This window comes from Neofelis nebulosa, chromosome 9 (genome assembly GCF_028018385.1).
Source record: "Neofelis nebulosa isolate mNeoNeb1 chromosome 9, mNeoNeb1.pri, whole genome shotgun sequence".
Lineage (NCBI taxonomy): Eukaryota > Metazoa > Chordata > Mammalia > Carnivora > Felidae > Neofelis > Neofelis nebulosa.
The window spans coordinates 18,660,341-18,677,223 of NC_080790.1; the positions used below are offsets into that span (position 1 = coordinate 18,660,341).

Here is a 16,883-nt window from a genome sequence, read left to right on the forward strand (position 1 = left end):
GTGCATATGGTAACTGCAGGAGCTCAGTGGATGGGCACTTAGGCACGCACAGTGGAGCCGGCCAAGCAGAAGATGAGGGACAGACAGGACAGGTGGAGGCAGCACCTGTGGAAAGGCACGAGGGTAGGAGAGAGCATGTGCGTGCTTAGGAGCTCAGAGTGGAGGCACTGTAAGCGGTGGTCACTAGAGTAGGGCTGGGGCCATAGATACCATGCCAAGTGTTTTGGATTTTGTCTGTTCAGTGAGAGACCACTGAAGGATTCCAAATGAGAGCAGACCAGAGTGGTGTCTTAGGAAGATCATTCTGGTGGCAGACGAGGTAAAAAAAAAATCGCTCATGTTTATTGAGAACATACTACGTGTCGGCACGTTTCTGAGTACTTTACTGAATCACCTCATTTGATGTCCCAATAACCCCATGGTGGAAGTGCTTCTTGTTACTGAGGAGACTGAGGCAGAGGAGGCATGAGGCTTGCTCGACATCATATGACCAGTAGGTGGGGGAGCCTACATTGCAAGCAACCACGAAATGTGGTTCTTTCCATCTGCCCTGTGAATCTGGGCTCTGGAACCAGACTCCAGCATCCACAGGGTCTCAATTCATAATTCATATGTTCCAGGGCTTCCTGCTGCTGTTCTAGAAATCCCATACCTGCGGCTTTGAGGAGTGTGGCCTTGAGGTAGCCAGCTTAATCCTGCCTGATTAGGAGTTCTCGTGTAGCTGTTAATTTTTAGGCACTTTGTGGCTGAAATGCCCCATCCAAAGACAAACGCTTGAGGGATGTGTACGCTTCTGGGAACTCATAATCACTCTTTGCTGCCTGGGATGTTAAGTGGAGCCCAGGAAGCTCATGTAATTCCTCCATCAGGACACCCCACCCCATCATCAAATGCACCCCTCCTCCTCTGCCTTTGCTGGGGGGAAGAAGTAGATCTGCACTACTAATCACATTTCAAGTGGGTCTCAGCCCCCAGAGATGCATCGTGAGCCAGCACAGATTCGGCTTTCCCACCTTCTAGGAACAGCGGCCCCTCCTCCCTTCAGGATGGGAGGTCCAGTGGGTGGCCCTGGCCCAGCACCCACAGGCATGAAGGGTGGGAGCCCAGGGGTTGCAGGTAGAAGGGACTGCTCCAGGCCAGAGGGGGGAAGAGATTTTGCAGCTCGGGGAGGCCAAGGTGATAGATAAGTCCTACCTGGCACCTTTCAGCAGCTGCCTCCCATTTGAAAAGAAGACCAGACATACATTTTCATATTTAGACAGGCTTTTCATAAATGTATCTTTTTTTTTTAAGGCAGGAAGTAGCAGGGTTCTGGCAGGTCTTTGGAAATGCAAACTGGTCTGTGATTCGAAGGGAAAACCTCCTAAAGAGAAGTCAGACGTTGCAGTGCCCCAGAATCACCTACAACAGGTAGATTCTTTGAGGCTAGGCCCCAAATTATCCCCGCCTGACAGAGGAAGAGCCTTAAGCTGAACCACTGCCCATGGTATGTCTATGGGAGAACCCGGGTTCAGATTTCTAGATTTTCTTGTGTGTTTTACTTCTTCATCTAAGGATGGCTTGGTAGAACAGAGAGTTACCTAGGCTTCGGTTCTCCCACCCATTCAATGAAGGGATTGTTGAACAAAAGTTCGTGTCCCCAGTGGCTTTGATCTGTAGGTTAAATTAGGCCTTTGCCGGGATGGTGGCCACCCCTCTACCATGCTAAGAAAACTAACTTTACACCCAATTATAAGGTATTCCCCACGTTCCCAAAGAAAAGGTCTCCTAAAAAAGTATTTTTAGCCAGCCTGAATATATGAATTTTTTGGAATTTAGATGCAGACATCTCTAGTGTATAGACCTATTATACACAGACATAAAGGATATTGTTGTAGCATATAGATAACTTACTATTTACTTAAAATATTTAATCAATTGCTTTAGTTACACATCTTTAAAATAACAAAATATATGGGGCGCCTGGGTGGCTCAGTCGGTTAAGTGTCCGACTTCAGCTCAGGTCATGATCTCGTGGTTTGTGGGTTTGAGCCCCGCATCAGGCTCTGTGCTGACAGCTCAGAGCCTGGAGCCTGCTTCAGATTCTGTATCTCCCTCTCTCTCTGCCCCTCCCCTGCTCATACTCTGTCTCTCTCTGTCTCAAAAATTTAAAAAAAAAAAAAAAAAAAAAATTAAAAAAAAAAAAATAGGGGCGCCTGGGTGGCGCAGTCGGTTAAGCGTCCGACTTCAGCCAGGTCACGATCTCGCGGTCCGTGAGTTCGAGACCCGCGTCAGGCTCTGGGCTGATGGCTCGGACCCTGGAGCCTGTTTCCGATTCTGTGTCTCCCTCTCTGTCTCTGCCCCTCCCCCGTTCATGCTCTGTCTCTCTCTGTCCCAAAAATAAATAAAAAACGTTGAAAAAAAATTAAAAAATAAATAAATAAATAAAATAAAATAAAATAAAATAAAATAAAATAAAATAACAAAATATATGACATGCTAACTTTAAAGTATTACCTTTTCCAACGACAAATTTCACACATCCTCATTCCAACCTGTCACCCACGTGCAGTTTCGACCCGAGTGAGTGTTTTGTTCCCGGCGTAATTTTTATCACTAAAGCTGCTTTTTCTGAGTCCTCTGACAGTTTCCAGAGCTCACGATTCTTACTTCCATCCAAGTTTTCAAGAGAAGCCACATTAAGGGATTACACCTTTCTTTAAAATTCTGCCCCAAGCCACAGGTCCCAATTCCTATAAGCTGTGTTGGTTGTTGCTGTTTCCATTTGCCTTACAGATGAATGTTCATCATCTCTTGTAGCAATTAGCTCCATTGTCGGGTGTCTTTTTATTTTTATTTATTTATTTAATTTTTTTTTGGGGGGGGGGTGTCTTTTTTAAGTGACCTTTAAGGGGCACCCGGGTGGGTCAGTCAGTTAAGCATCTGACTTCAGCTCAGGTCATGATCTCACGGTTTGTGATTTCAAGCCCCACATCCAGCTCTGTGCTGACAGCTCAGAGCCTGGAACCTGCTTTGGATTCTGTGTCTCCCTCTCTCTTTGCCCCTCCCCTGCTCACGCTCTCTCTCTCTCTCTCTCTCAAAAATATTAAAAAAATTTTTTTCAGAAAGTGGTCTTTAAGGCATATTTACAACATCTGAACGCTAAAATTATGAAGCCATAATCCCAAGAATAATTACCGCATCTGTTTTTGCTAAATTAGGCGAGAGAGGGCACTGTTAAGACAAGTCCTTTACTTGTTAGAGAATGTACCCATCGATATATTGGGTACCTTGAAGATAAGGCAACACCCTTTTTCTGAGGGCTAATGAGAGATGAAAGGAGAGACGGTCATGTGTTTGGGTGTAAACAAAATTTTTTTCGTTTACCAAGTTCTCCTTTAAAGTCCATCGGCTTGCTGCCTTGCGCATATGAGCATTCTTTACTGGCTGGTCAGCAGCCTGTGTCTGCAAAGGCAGGCAGAGGTCTTGGTTGGAGCAGGATCACGAGGTGGGTCCCGGGATTGCTGGGCCCACCAGGAGCTCCGGCCACCATCTTGCCCCATTTTTCCAAGCACTAGGAGCTGCAAGTCCCCTCTGGCCACCTTTCTGCCAACCTGCCGCTGGGCTTTTCTGTCGTTTTAATGAGCCCAGAGTCGTTCGGAAATATGCACTGTGCTCCACAAAAGGAAATAGTAATATAATCAGAAATGATTATATTCTAGCACTTCAGCACTATTGCTTCTATTAATGTCCATTATCACTATATTACCTGAAACGTGTTTAACAGTTACAGCCACCAATCAAGGTGCCCGTCCTGGAAAATGTGTATTCTCTCCGTCAGCATCGCACTATGTATTGTGCTGTTACTGTTTTAAATTTTTTTTCAGATAATTGGAACCTGCTACTTCATACTTTGAAAGGTAATGTAGCGGGTGAAGCCCTGAGAGGTGCAAAGCCTTTGCTTCCATCAGGGAAATAATGCAATTTCCACACAAAATGATTATAATATTATTCAGTGATTACATGGGAGTGGGGGGTAGTCTGTTTTTGTTAGGTTTTTGAAAGTGGCAAATTGAATTCCATCCAAGTAATCAGAGGTTATGAGTTCCCAACACAGTGTGTGTGCACATGTTGGAAGTTCATGTTCCCAGGATCCTCCCCAGCCCTGCACCCCCAGAGCCTCTGGTGGCCACTTAGGGCAGATCTGAAATGCCAGGAGGTTAGTCCTCTGGCAGCAGCTTTCAGCCGAGGAAAAAGGGGACTTGGTGGAAAACACCCCAGCTGCTCACACCCCAAGTGGGATGCCCCTGAGACTTGCCCCTCTGTGTCCCCCAGAGGTCCCCGGGGAGACTGGCCTCGGTGCCCCCAGCGGTGACCTGCTCACTTAGGGCAATCTGCGTTGACTTCCTTCCCTTACCTGTTCCCACTCGCCCATCTGAGCTTTCTTGAAATCACTCCCCCAAGTGAACCACTTGCCTCGAATCCTTATCTGGGCTCTGCTCCCCAGGGAGAGGCATGCCCTACCTCCCAGCTTTCCCATCCCATTTTCAGGGCACCCAGGGGCTTCTCTGGGTCCTTCTGGCCTATAACCCTTTATGTAGTGGTTCTTGGCAGCATCCAAAAGTCTCAATGTGTTAAAGCATCATCATCTTGAAAAGTGAAAATTCTTAACTTTTTTTTTTTTTTTTTGGTTGGGAAGGTGATGGGTATAATTGATTTCTCCCAGTTCTTCTCTTAATTATTACTACTCCCTTCAAGGGAGACAAGATGATTTAATCCAGGTCATATTTAAAATGCCCATAACCAAGGGGTGCATGGATGGCTCAGTCGGTTAAACGTCTGATTTCGGCTCAGGTCATGATCTCACAGCTTGTGAGTTCCAGCCCCGCATCAGGCCCTGTGCTGACAGTTCAGAGCCTGGAGCTTGCTTTGGATTCTGTGTCTCTTTCTCTCTCTGTTCCCCTCCTGCTCTCTCTCCCTCTCTCAAAAATAAATAAACATTGAAATAAATAAATAATAAAATGCCCATAATCGGGGTTCTCCTTCTGAACACCTATGTATGTCTCTTAGATAATCTATGTGTAATTGTCATAGATTAATTGTCATAGATTTGTTGTCAGTAGCCCTTCCCCATCAAAACAGGCTGCTTGCAGACAGATCACTTAATTTGCTCCTCGATGTTATTTTTCATACACGGTTGCTGCACGGCCGACAGATAGCAGATGATCCTACTACAAACGCATTTGACATGGCATGTGCTGTGGGGATGAGCAAACTCAAGGTCTCCTGCTATGGCAAGTGAGACGTGTCTTCCTGTTAGGCAGAAGAGCGGGGTCCCAGAGACCAAGGCACCCGAACGGGTGCTGTGGCTGCAGTCCCTGCCAGTATTCAGGTGCAAAAGAGAGCCCTCCCTTAACCTGCAGTAACAGAGGCTGTCAGTGTCCTGCCCTGTCCCTGGGGCCCACCTGCTGACAGTTTCCATCTCCTGCCTCTCTCTTTGTGAGGGCAGGCTGGAGGTGTGGGGGGGAATCAATATCCACAAAGCACCCGCCAACCAGTGAGAGGTGGGACGTGATGAATAAATACCTGGCTTCGCTCCTTACCTCTTGGTGAGACGTCTCTAAGATACGTACTACACGCTCACTAAAATGGTCCGGGCAGGATTAAGCCCCAGTTGCCCACACCAGTATCTCACTCACTAACGTATCCTTGGTTGGCTTTTCTTCTGTTCTGCCTGACATCCCTGCTCCCTCGTCCTTAGATCAACACTCCCCCGCCCACCCACCCCGAAGACAATTGTATCCAAATCTGTGTTGTAGGATCGGCTTTGGAAGGGAAACCACACCAGATGCCAGCTTTTCTCCCCCTGCAGGTTCTCTCATCTTTCCGAACCTTAGAGTAAGCCCTGGCAGGGAGCCTTCCTGCAGCTGGGAGCCCTCCCTCCTCTGACCACCTTCAGTCCTAGGAGGCTGGTTAGCTTAGCCCGTAGCATCCACAGCCTTGTGACATCCTGTATGTCTGCACGAGGGTGTGTGACAGGGTAGGTGGCAGCTCTAGCCAGCTTCTAGCTGACCTGGACGTCGGTCTGGGAGGTGATGGTGCTCCAGCCACATCCTGGCTTTGGAGTGAGGATCAGCAGGGTGGAGGATGGGGTGGCCAGACGGAGCCAAGAGTGCACACTCTGGGGGGGTGGGGGGGGGGAACAGTATAGAAACCCTCCCAGTGACTAAGTGAGTGCTGATGGATTATTTGCACCATTTTCGTCTGCTGGGGCACCGGCAAGGCGAACGCATTGTGTTCCAAAGGAGGAATGTTCTCTAGACACAGTAATCATCGCCATGCCAGCTTGTGACAGAGCGAACCACATCAACTTCTAAATTTTCTCAATGGAGTGTGATGTGTGTAATGTGTAATAAAATATAAATAAGCCTTTAAGAAGCATCTATGTGTTTCTTTTTATCAACCTTTAGATGCGTTCAAGCCAACTACAATTTTATATGAATTCTAGATGATATGTAGTATTTTTATTTGCTACTTCATTGCTAAATGTTTCATATAAAACTGAAGAGGGAAAAAATACACAGTCCCACATATAAAAGAAGAAGCAGATGGCTCAATGTGACCGTGGGGGAGAAGCAGTGAATGGAGTGCTCAGAACAGAGGCTCCCCGGCTCCCGGGTGCAGCCCGAGATAGAGTGGAGGGAAGTTCGCATGTGTGGTTACCTGTGTTCCTCAGCCATTTGCTCCCACTGTGTTTTAAGTAGGCCATTAGTATTCAGAAGAATCTACAGGTATCTTTGTTATGGCTTTTTTTTTTAAATCTTTTAAATGTACATATAAATGAGTATGTATTATTTATAGATGTCTTTGGATTTAGAAACATCGAGCTTGAAAAGTAATGCAGCAAGGAATATCTGATTTACTGCTCGCTGGAGAGGAGAGAGGAAGACAGGGGAGCTTTCTTCAGGAAGGAAGACAGGGTTTGATAAGTTGTTTAACCTTTCTAGGGGACTTTCCTGGAAACTTCAGGTCCGGTGAAGCCGCAGAGAGATGATGGGGAGAAGGAGATCAGCGGGTGAACCTTGCCGCCCAGCTTCTCCTGCTCCTCAGCTGTGTGACCTTGAGTTAGTCACTCACCCGCTCTGGCCTTTGCTTTCTTGCCTCTATCCGGACATCGAGCCGTGCCAGGCCGCAGCTCAGGGATTCGTGCATTTGTATTGACTGCTCTGGGCTCTGGCCTGGCTCCTGCGTTGCTGGTTTAGATTGCAGAAGCGCCGTGAGCTCGGTGAGCAATGGTTCCATGTTTTATTTTTTTATTTTTTCAGATGGAACGTGAAGCCATGGTGCGATCAAGCCACTTGCCTGCACACGTTGGTAGAGATCAGGAAAACAGAATTAGCTCCTAATTCTATTTTCAGTTCCTAGGCTGTTTCTATATTGGCCAAGAAAAGCAGAGAACTTAGAGAAATTCCTGGTAATGACTGCTTTCTGCCTGGGTACGGAGAAACATGCCTGTCTGTGGTTTATTTTTAAATGTATAACTCATCATATCTGGGTAAAAAGTACTGTAATCTCCAAAGGCTTTTCTTTCACAATTTTTTTTTTCTCTGAGAGTATAGAAACAGCCTCAGATCTACTCAAATAAAACAGCTTTTTACTGGGTGAGGAAACAGTGGTTTCCAGACGCTGGCCCTATAGGCTGGGGTTCAGAAGAGGTGGAATGAGAGAATCGGAGCAGTAGCAGCAGCTTCCCACAGGCCTGCCGTTTGGTTTACCTGTTGTGGGGGGGGGGGGTGCTGCTGTCTGGGCGGGGGACAGTAAAGGCTGAAGCTGCCCTCTCAGGAAATTCAGGGGCATAGCTGGAGGGGGCAGGGAGTGACAGCTGAGCAGTGTCAGATTGACCCAGGGCTCCTGTATGCATGGTGAGCCCACTGCTTCGACTGCCTTCCAGGAAGATCCCTGCCCATGTGTCTGCCCCTGTGTGCTCACTTCTGTGGAGAGGTGCCAGGAGAGAAAGCACCACCTCGTGTGGTTCCCAGCCCTCCCCCATCATGGCACCATAGGTACTTTAGGGCCATCTCTTCTGTGCTTCAGTTAACAGACATGGAGATAATGATGGTCGCAGCCACCCGTTATATGTGCCATGGGCTATGCTGAGTGCCTTTGACCTCTACACAGGCTGAGCCAGACCCTGAACCGGTCCAGCAGGGACTAGGATGGAAATCCAGAAAGGAAGCTCTGCCCATGCCACGCAGGTCGTAGGGATCCAGACTCAGGAGAAGGGGTTATCAGATCTCTCTGCATCTCCCTGAGCAGACCAGAAACCCACCGAGCCTAAGAACCCAGCCTGTTACTGTGTGAAGTCACTTTTCCCCATCACTTCTTTCTAAAACTGTGGGCAGGGGTGTCAGGGAGGCAGGGGATGCTGTAGGACCCTGTGCACTAGCGGGTGTCGACCAGACTATCATTCCCGACCCTGGCAGTAAGCAGACGCCAGAACCGATGATAATGGTGTTTGGTGACTCCTGCCCCCCAACATGGACGCGGTGGCCCACATAGAGGAGGGTTCCAGTGTCTTCTGATGCGGTTGGCTACTTGAGGGCCAAGGGTGCAGGTCAAAGGCCACCCTGAAGAACTAAAACAAACAGCCTCCCTGTCACTAGGAAGGAGACAGGCCTCAGACAAAAAACTGGAACAGGGGAGGTGGAAAGAAAGAGAGAAACCCTACTTTCTCGGGCTCTGCCTGGAGGTGCAGCCTGGAGGTAGGCTCGTGCCTGAGAGTGAGTTCCTCTGTGGATGATGCCAAGATGGGGGCCACCTCATGGAGCGGGGACCACCTGACCAGGGCCTGCAGAGCCTCATGGGGACAGCTGGGGAACCAACTTGTCTGGGCACATACTGCTTCTCTGATGACTGCCGTCACCCACCAACTGGCCTACTGTTGTGTTTTACTCCAAGACTCTAGACAGGCCTTATTGCAATATGATAGCCTTGCAGGAATGTCAGAACCAACGGGAAAGACCTGCTCACATTTGAGTCAGAGTTTGAGGTGGGTGGCAACGCTGAGGCCAACGTGGTGGAGGTGAGCCTCCATAGATGGCCCAACCCACAGGGAGACCTGGAAGGTGCTGGGAGAGTGTACTCCCTGTCTCTCACCAGGAAGGTGAGGGAAGCCCATTCGTTCTGCAGTCCAGCTTGGCATTCTCGGCAGCCGGCCTCCCTGTCCGTGAATTAGCAATGCCAGTGCCTGTCCTGCTCTCCCGGGGTCCGTGTGGCCATCTAATGATGGCCATCTAATGATGGAGAGAAGATGCGGAAGCACTCCACAGAGCCAGCAGCACAGGCGAATGTGAAGCGTCATCATGAAAAGCTTAAATTTATGGGTCTGAAGGAGAAGCAACATCTGGAAAGGAATTATTGCAATTTAAAGGGAGGATGCAGGCCTGTTTATAAGAGTGAAATCTGGAAGCCGTGTCTGAATTTTTTTTTTTAAGCTGGTTTGTATTCCAGTCATGAAACTGTGGTGTGAACTTCCAGATGTGTGAAGCAAAATTGTAGAAAATGAGTGGAGTCTGGTAGGCATTTTGCTTCCTTCGACAGAGCCTTACTGAGCATGTACTACGTGCCAGGTGCTACACACTGTGCCGACACCTTAAACGGCACCGCAGGCGAGTCAGGCTGTTGGGTCCACTGGCATAAGCCACTTCTCTCCTCATCTTGTGGTCTTCAGAAAACGCAAAGGCCTGGGTGGCTCAGTCGATTAAGCACCCGACTTCGGCTCAGGTCATGATCTCGCAGCTCGTGAGCTCGAACCTCACATCGGGCTCTGTGCTGACAGCTCAGAGCCTGGAGCCTGCTGTGGATTCTGTGTCTCCCTCTCTCTCTGCCCTTCCACTGCTCACACGTGCTCTCTCTCTCTCTCTCTCTCTCAAAAAATAAATAAAAACATTTAAAAAAAAATGCAAAGGCCATGCCAGTCCCAGTTCCGGTGATGAGCCAATCTGTGGTAACGGGAGGTTGAGGAGGCTACATGTGCTGGCCCCAAGTGTTGGGCCGAGTTAGGGGTGTCTTAGTTAATATTGTTGCTGAGGGGTGTGCTGTGCCATGAGAAAATGGGGGGCAGGTTTGCAGGGGACGGGGTTGACTTGAACTTTTTTTCTGTACTGTTTCAGTCCTGGTGTCTGGCAGAGCACTGTCGTGGCATAATTCAGGATCTGATCATGTGGGCACCCCATTTTCCTTCTCTGCCCATTCTCCTTGCCCAAACCAGCCAAAAGGGACCTGGAGATGGGCCATCAGGAAGCCTGTTTGGGTAACACACATGCACTTATCTTGATATTCTGCAGCAGTTTTCCTTAAGAGTGTCTATACTTCCAAGACAAGTTTTCAGTAGGAGAAGGGGTGAAGGCAGGTGGAAGGAGGTCCGGGCAGGGGAGCAGGTGTGTGTCTGGTCACAGAAGGAGAGCTGGGGGTGTCTGGAGGGCAGGTGGCCCAGGCAGTGGAGGCTGGACAACACAGGGCATGGAAAGAGTCTGGACTTGCCTGGGCTCCCCGGGGCCCCTGCCATGGAGGGATTTGGGGCAGGAATGCCGTGACTATTCTGGGGTTGAGCACAATCCCTGTGGCGGCGGCCGGGCTACTCGGGGGCCTGGTGAGAGCTGGGGAGGCCTGGCCCCGGCAGCAGTAGTGGAGATTATAGAGGACAGGTGACTGTGCACGATTAACCACAATGCTGGGGGCGGGGGGCAAGAGAGAGAGGGACGACGTGGGGTTTTAAGGCAGAGGAGGTGGCTGTGCTGGGCCCTGAGATAAGGATCCAGAAGTATAGGGTTTGGAGAAAGTCAGTGAATGCATTCAAGGGGGGAGGGGGTGTTAGTAGATTCCCGGAGTGAAGGAGGCACAAAGACCCTGAGACGCTGTAATGGCTTCTCCTCTGAAGCTCCACCCTACCCGTCAAAATCTTACCCTTAGAATTGAATGTCACTTGTTAGAAAGCATTAAAATGGAATTGAATTGAATTTTTCTCTTGGTGGGGGCAGTGATGATAAAAAAAAAAAAAAGTTGAGAAACACTGAGTTGATAGTAATGGAGAATGAGCTGCTTCAGTGCTGACAGAGGTTTTGTGGCAGACGTGGAGCACAGTCTGTGGCTTCTCTGTTGTGGGAGGGGGTCACTCGGGAACCGGACTGCCACCAGGGCATCTGGGGGCTGCCGAGAAGTGGGCGGGTGGTGGGGGGCAGCAGCCAGTTGGGTCCTAGGGTTGTTCTGGGCTCACCAGGACCAAGAGTGGAATGAGGCCATCTGCTGACACCTGTACTTTTATTCAGCCCAGGGGTGGTGACTGCGGAATGAGCACAAGACAGCTCTAATCTCATCATCGTTTGGGGCTGCAGGGACAAGGCAGCTGAAGCACATAGAGTTCCAATTCTGTCCCCCCCCCCCCCACCTTATGTATTTGCCGTGTAACTTTGGATAGTTATTCTTTTCCACGAGCCTCAGTTTCCCCATCTCTAAAGTAGGAATAAAAATAGTATCCAACTCATAAGCTTTCGAGGAAAGGTGAATCAGAAAATGTGAATGAGCGAGGCTTTGTCAATGCCAAGCATTGTGAAAATTTCATTATCACGTCTCAGGCAGGAGTCATGGCCTCTGAAGATCCTACCTTTCTTTGAAGAACTCACGTCCACACGAAAGCTGGCCAGGCAGCACATCCCTAGCATTGAGAATAAGTAATGGATCTCATCAGTGGCCAATTCTGGCTCCTTAATGGAAAGAGGAAACCTCTGCATTGTGTTGGGTGGGTTTTCGAAAGGCACTCCATCTTTGTGTTTCCGTTCTCTCCTTTAAAAGCAGTGCCTTCCGGACCCCTCAGCCCATGAACTGTCACCAACCTGATGGATAAACCTTTTGCGAGTGTTTATTTTGGGGTTGGCGAGATGCATGCAGGCTTTGGTGAACCCATGGTTGATATTATTAATGGATGGGTGGTTTTCTCTTTCTTCTTAAAAGAAGGAGAATGTGAATGAGTGTTCCCCTTGCAGGATGCATTCAGAGCAGGCATGTGGCGTGGTACTAGGGGCGCCATCGGGTCCTGAGCCTGGGCCGGCAGGAAGGTGGACGTGGGCGCTGGTTTTCTTCTACAGTTTGCAGCCTCTGGTTCCTTCGCTTTTTCCTTCCAAGGAAGAAAAAAATCCTTGCTTCCCGGTTGGCCGAGGGGTGGTGAGCTGCCCAGACGCCCGAGTAATAATTGGGTAGCCTGGTCAAGACCCAGGCAGGGCTAGTCTATGATCCTGCATCAAATAGGAGACTCCCTAATTGGTTTCTCCTCTCTTAAGGGCAGTTTCTCACCAAAAATTGGTACGTTTTATAGGGAAATAAAAAATCCTGGGGCCCTTGTTTGTAATTCTCTTGGCTATCAATTTGGTTCATGTCAGGAACCATCTTTAGTTATAAACTTAGAATGGTCTCAGAATTTTCTTTGGGTTGAAATTTGGAGATCCCGCATCACACAGGCAGTTATTCAACCCAAAGACCCCATCGGAGGGTCAAACTTTCATATTGGCCCTTCGGCCCCATCAAACTCAATTAGCATCTCTTAAGTGCCTTGACAAGGTGGGGACATTCGGACCCCTTTCACAGGCATTGACTTACCACCCACTGTATTTTTAAAACCAAAGTAAAACATCCCTGTCCCATGGCTTTTTAATTTTTTTTTTTCCTAAAGCCTGGAAGCTGCCCTTTGATGATGAAATTAGTGAAAGAGAAAGGGTCAGTTTACCCACAGGTGTCAAGGTCAAGCCCCGAGATACTGCCTTGAGCCCCCCTGGCGATGGAAAACCTTACCTGTCTCCCCAATGCTTCCTGGGTTCATTCTTGAAATTCGTTTCCCCAGGCCACTTTCTTTGGAAATTTAACGTTTCCCAATGTTAACATGGGAACAAAATGATTACTAGAAATCAGTTTCTAGTAATTCATTTTAAAAGCACTTGGGACTGTCATGCATCTCATTAGAGTAGGATGTGCTTAGGTGCATGACTATAGCTTGTAGGCCCCCTAGAAAGAAAAGATGATAAATGGAGGGTCGCTGTGGGTCGGAGATTCAAATATTAAGATAATGTCTGTTCTCTGGATACCTGGGATTTGACTGCAAGGAATAGAGGTTGGGTGAAAGTAGAGCAGGAAGAAGAAATCAGTGAAATCACTGAGACATCAACTAATGCCAAATATGAGCAGAGAACAGCCAGAAACCCCTCAAGGGAGGAGTTTCTGGGTTGGGGCAGGCAAAGATGGCAGCCAGGAGCAGCTGCTTGCCCTGGGCGGTGGGGCAGGCGGGGAAAGCACTGGGACAGTGATCCTGCGGCTGCCACTGCTAATTACGCATCAGTTTCTCTAGTTCTAAGAGTGAGAAATGAAGGTTCATAGAAATTACCTTAGCCAGTGTCACAAAACTAAGGGGGCAGCGTTAGGATTTCGCTTCGGATGCCTGATTCCAAAGTCCTGCTTTCGACTGCCTCTGAGAGCGGATCCTTACAAGGGTCTTAACCGGAAATGGGCATGTTGAAATGAGTGGCTTAAAGAGAGTTGAATGACAGGGCTGTTCATAAGGATGTAGACGCCACTGTGACTGGAGCGCAAAGAGAACGCTCTGTGGGGCCCGCAGCATGCCATCCAGACCCGCTACCCGCACTGAAGGGTCACAGCCAGCCCGTCAAGCCACTGCAAGGAGGAAGGCAAGTAAGGGAATGAACACCCAACCCCCCACAGGTCCCTAGTCTCCTGCTGGCATCTGCATTAGCTGTACCCAACAGGGAGTCATGGGGTCTCAGAGCTCCAGTGATGCCCTCCGTGCAGATCAGGTGAGCCCCATGGGGACAGACAGGATGGAAAGCAGACCTGGGCAAGATGGCCAGCACAGCCTGTAACAATCTACCACAGCAGCTCATGTTAGGATCTCTCCATGAGCATGTTAGGGAAAAGTCCCAAAGAACTCAGCCTCATGCACAGTTTATTGGGGTGGGGGGTGGGGGGGAGCTTCGCTTCAATCATCTCCTCCAGAAGTGGCCTCTGGGGGCCACAGAGGAGGAAAGACCAGGCCATTGTCATCAGAACAAGCTAGGCAGCCCTAGTGGCTTACCTCCCTCCACTGCCCCTCTGAACCCCTGCCTGGCCTGTGCCCTGTTCATCTGGCACACCCTGGAGAGCTGAGCCATCTGGTTTGGAAGGAAGGGAAGCAGATTAAGCTGACAGTTCTGGGAGGTCTGTCTCAAGAGAATGAGAGCTCCTTCCACAGCTGGGTGGCCAGGACTTTGGGCTCTCAGTTAGTTAGTAGCCTTTACAGTGGTCTACAAGGCCCTGCATGATCTAGATACTCACTTCTGGCTGAATGTCCTACTAGACTCTCCCTGCCCACCCACAGTGGGTTCCTTGCTGGCCCAGGAACACAACAGGCATGCCCCCCCTGCCCCCGCCCCAGGACATTTGCACTGGCTCTTCTCTCTGCAGGAACACACAACTCCAGATTCCTGCATGGCCCACTCCCTTATCCCCTTCACGTGAGCTCAAATGCCCTATCTCATAAGTCTTACCCTGACCACCCTCTTTAAACTGCACCCCAGCCCCCCAACACTCATGTTCTGCTCTGCTTCTCTAATATATAGCACTGCCTACCTTTTAATGCACTATGCAATTTCTTAAGCTTAATGTTTATTCTGTGTTTCCACCCACTAGAAGATGAACTCCATGAAGGCAGGAATTTTTTTTCTTTCTGTTTTTGTTCACTTATGTATCCCCGGTGCCTAGACCATTGCCAGACACACAGCAGGCCCTCAATAAATATTTATGGAATGAAGGAATGAAGCAATGAGTGAATGAGTAAGATTCTCATGGATCTAAAACGATCTGACCACTGTCTCGCAGACCTCTCTCTTCACCAGCACATACCTCCAGGGATCTTTCCCAGAAATACATCAATCGTTTATTATCACCAGTACTGTCAATATTTTGTGGCCAAAGCGATTGATTTATCTGAGCACTTCACGTAGGCTTGGTAGGGGAAATGTACTCACGACTTTGGCTCTGTGTCAAAATTAAATGGTGACCTTGGCTTACTTTGCTTCCCCACAGAGGTTATTTCTTAATCGTAGAGAGAACACTCTCTCCTTGGGAAAAATAATATTTTTGCCACCTTCGGCTTGAAAATGGCTATTTGATATGGCTCGCGTGTGTCTCTGTCAGTGGCAGCTGGAAGAGTGCGGGTTGAAAGAGGCTCTGAGAAAGACCCGTCGCATTGTCGGGGAGAAGCTCGTCGCAAGGTGGAATTAGTTTACAATAACTTATTTACCTGTCCAAATCCCTCATATCACATTAAAGCTTTCCCCTGCTATCCGGGACTCTAGAGTGCTAAGAGGAAACAGGAAAATCAATTGATAATGATATATTCAGTTTAGAAAAATATATCGATTCCCAGGTAATGACAGTTGTGCATTTTTGCAGTGGAGGATGCCATTTCTTGTCGTGAAGATGGCTTTCACATATATTACATTTGAAAGAGGGAACTGGGAATAGTCCTGCCTCGCCATAATAGATAGGCTCTTTCTACCAGGTATTAAATCTATATTTAAAAAAAAAAAATTCTCTCCAGGGAACCCATCCTTTGCCTCCTCAAGGTCTTCTTGCCCATTATCTAAAGAAGTAATGATTTGTTTTTGTAATTCTAGAGTTTGTGTCCTATTCTCTTTCCAGCATTAGATTAAAGACCTGAATTTCTTATCTTTCCCCATCTCTGGAGTTGCTTGGTTTGAATCAGATGGAAGGCGATGTCCTTATTCTCCCTCTTATCCACTGTTAATGGTTCCCCTGTGGGGATTAGGGCTTTGTGTGTTTGGGGGATGGGGGAGGGACATCTAGGTTCTGCCCATTGGGGGCCTCCACTGCCTGCTTGGCCCCCCCTTATCTGGGAGTGCCCACGGCCGCCTTTGGGTACAGCCTGTGTGAGATGGTCCACACTTAGAAATTCCACACAGAGACAAGCTTCCACTTAGGGTGGGGACTCTCTAAGATACTGAAATTCCAAAGATCTTTTTGCAAAAGATGATATCTTTTCCCACCCCACCCCCACCCTTTTTCTTCTCTTTCTAGACTGTCTGGCCTCCTGGTGATGCTCACGCTGTGCTAAGTGTCGGTGGCCATCAAGGTTTTTGCATCCTGGGGACGAATCCTGACCTTGCCAGAGACGGACATCGAAAGGTAGGTCTCTGCTCAGCTCGCCTGCAGATAGGAAAGGCATCAGACCTGGGCACTCCCGGTTATGTTCTCGAACACTGATGTTCTAGGGGAAGTGAGGAAATGTAGCTGGCCCTCTCAGCCTTTTGGTCAGGGAGATTTTTACATAGATTCAGGATTAGAACCTAGCAAAGCCCCCGGGTCTCAGTCCTCCTGGGATCAACCTAAGAGCATTGCTATAGCTCTTATGGCTCCCCAGGACGTGGGATCCGGGGGCAGGCAGCGGCCGGGTCATCTTTAAGCTCCTCAACTGTAATGCTTCTTTGGTAGTTTACCTTTTCTTGTTATTAAAGTAGTTGTATTCAATATCATTAAAAGACTGTTCATTGTAAAAATACTTTAAAAGATAGCACCTAAAATTATATAAATTACTTAACACTCATAATGCCGAGAAATCACCACCTTAGTGTCTCTTTCTGGGCTTTCCTTCTCTGCACAACTGTAAAGTGTGCACGCACACATGCACCCACACATGCACACGTAAACGGGATCACACTGTATGTACTGCTTTTGACTTCACAGTAGGAAGCGTACATTTCTGATGTCAGTAAATACAAATCTATAGCACTTTAAAACTCTTCATATCATCTGGATAGAATAATCTATGCGATTTACTTAAGCAG

General features: G+C 48.5%; 1 protein-coding gene across 3 annotated transcripts in view; it reads left to right on the forward strand.

Moving 5' to 3' along the window:
* Positions 1-16,883, forward strand: part of KLHL29 (kelch like family member 29) — a 311,668-nt gene that overhangs the window by 68,301 nt on the left and 226,484 nt on the right. For all 3 annotated transcript variants that reach the window (XM_058682644.1, XM_058682643.1, XM_058682645.1), the window contains exon 2: positions 16,117-16,224. The gene's annotated coding sequence lies outside the window, so the exon portion shown is untranslated. The remainder of the gene's footprint in view (positions 1-16,116; positions 16,225-16,883) is intronic.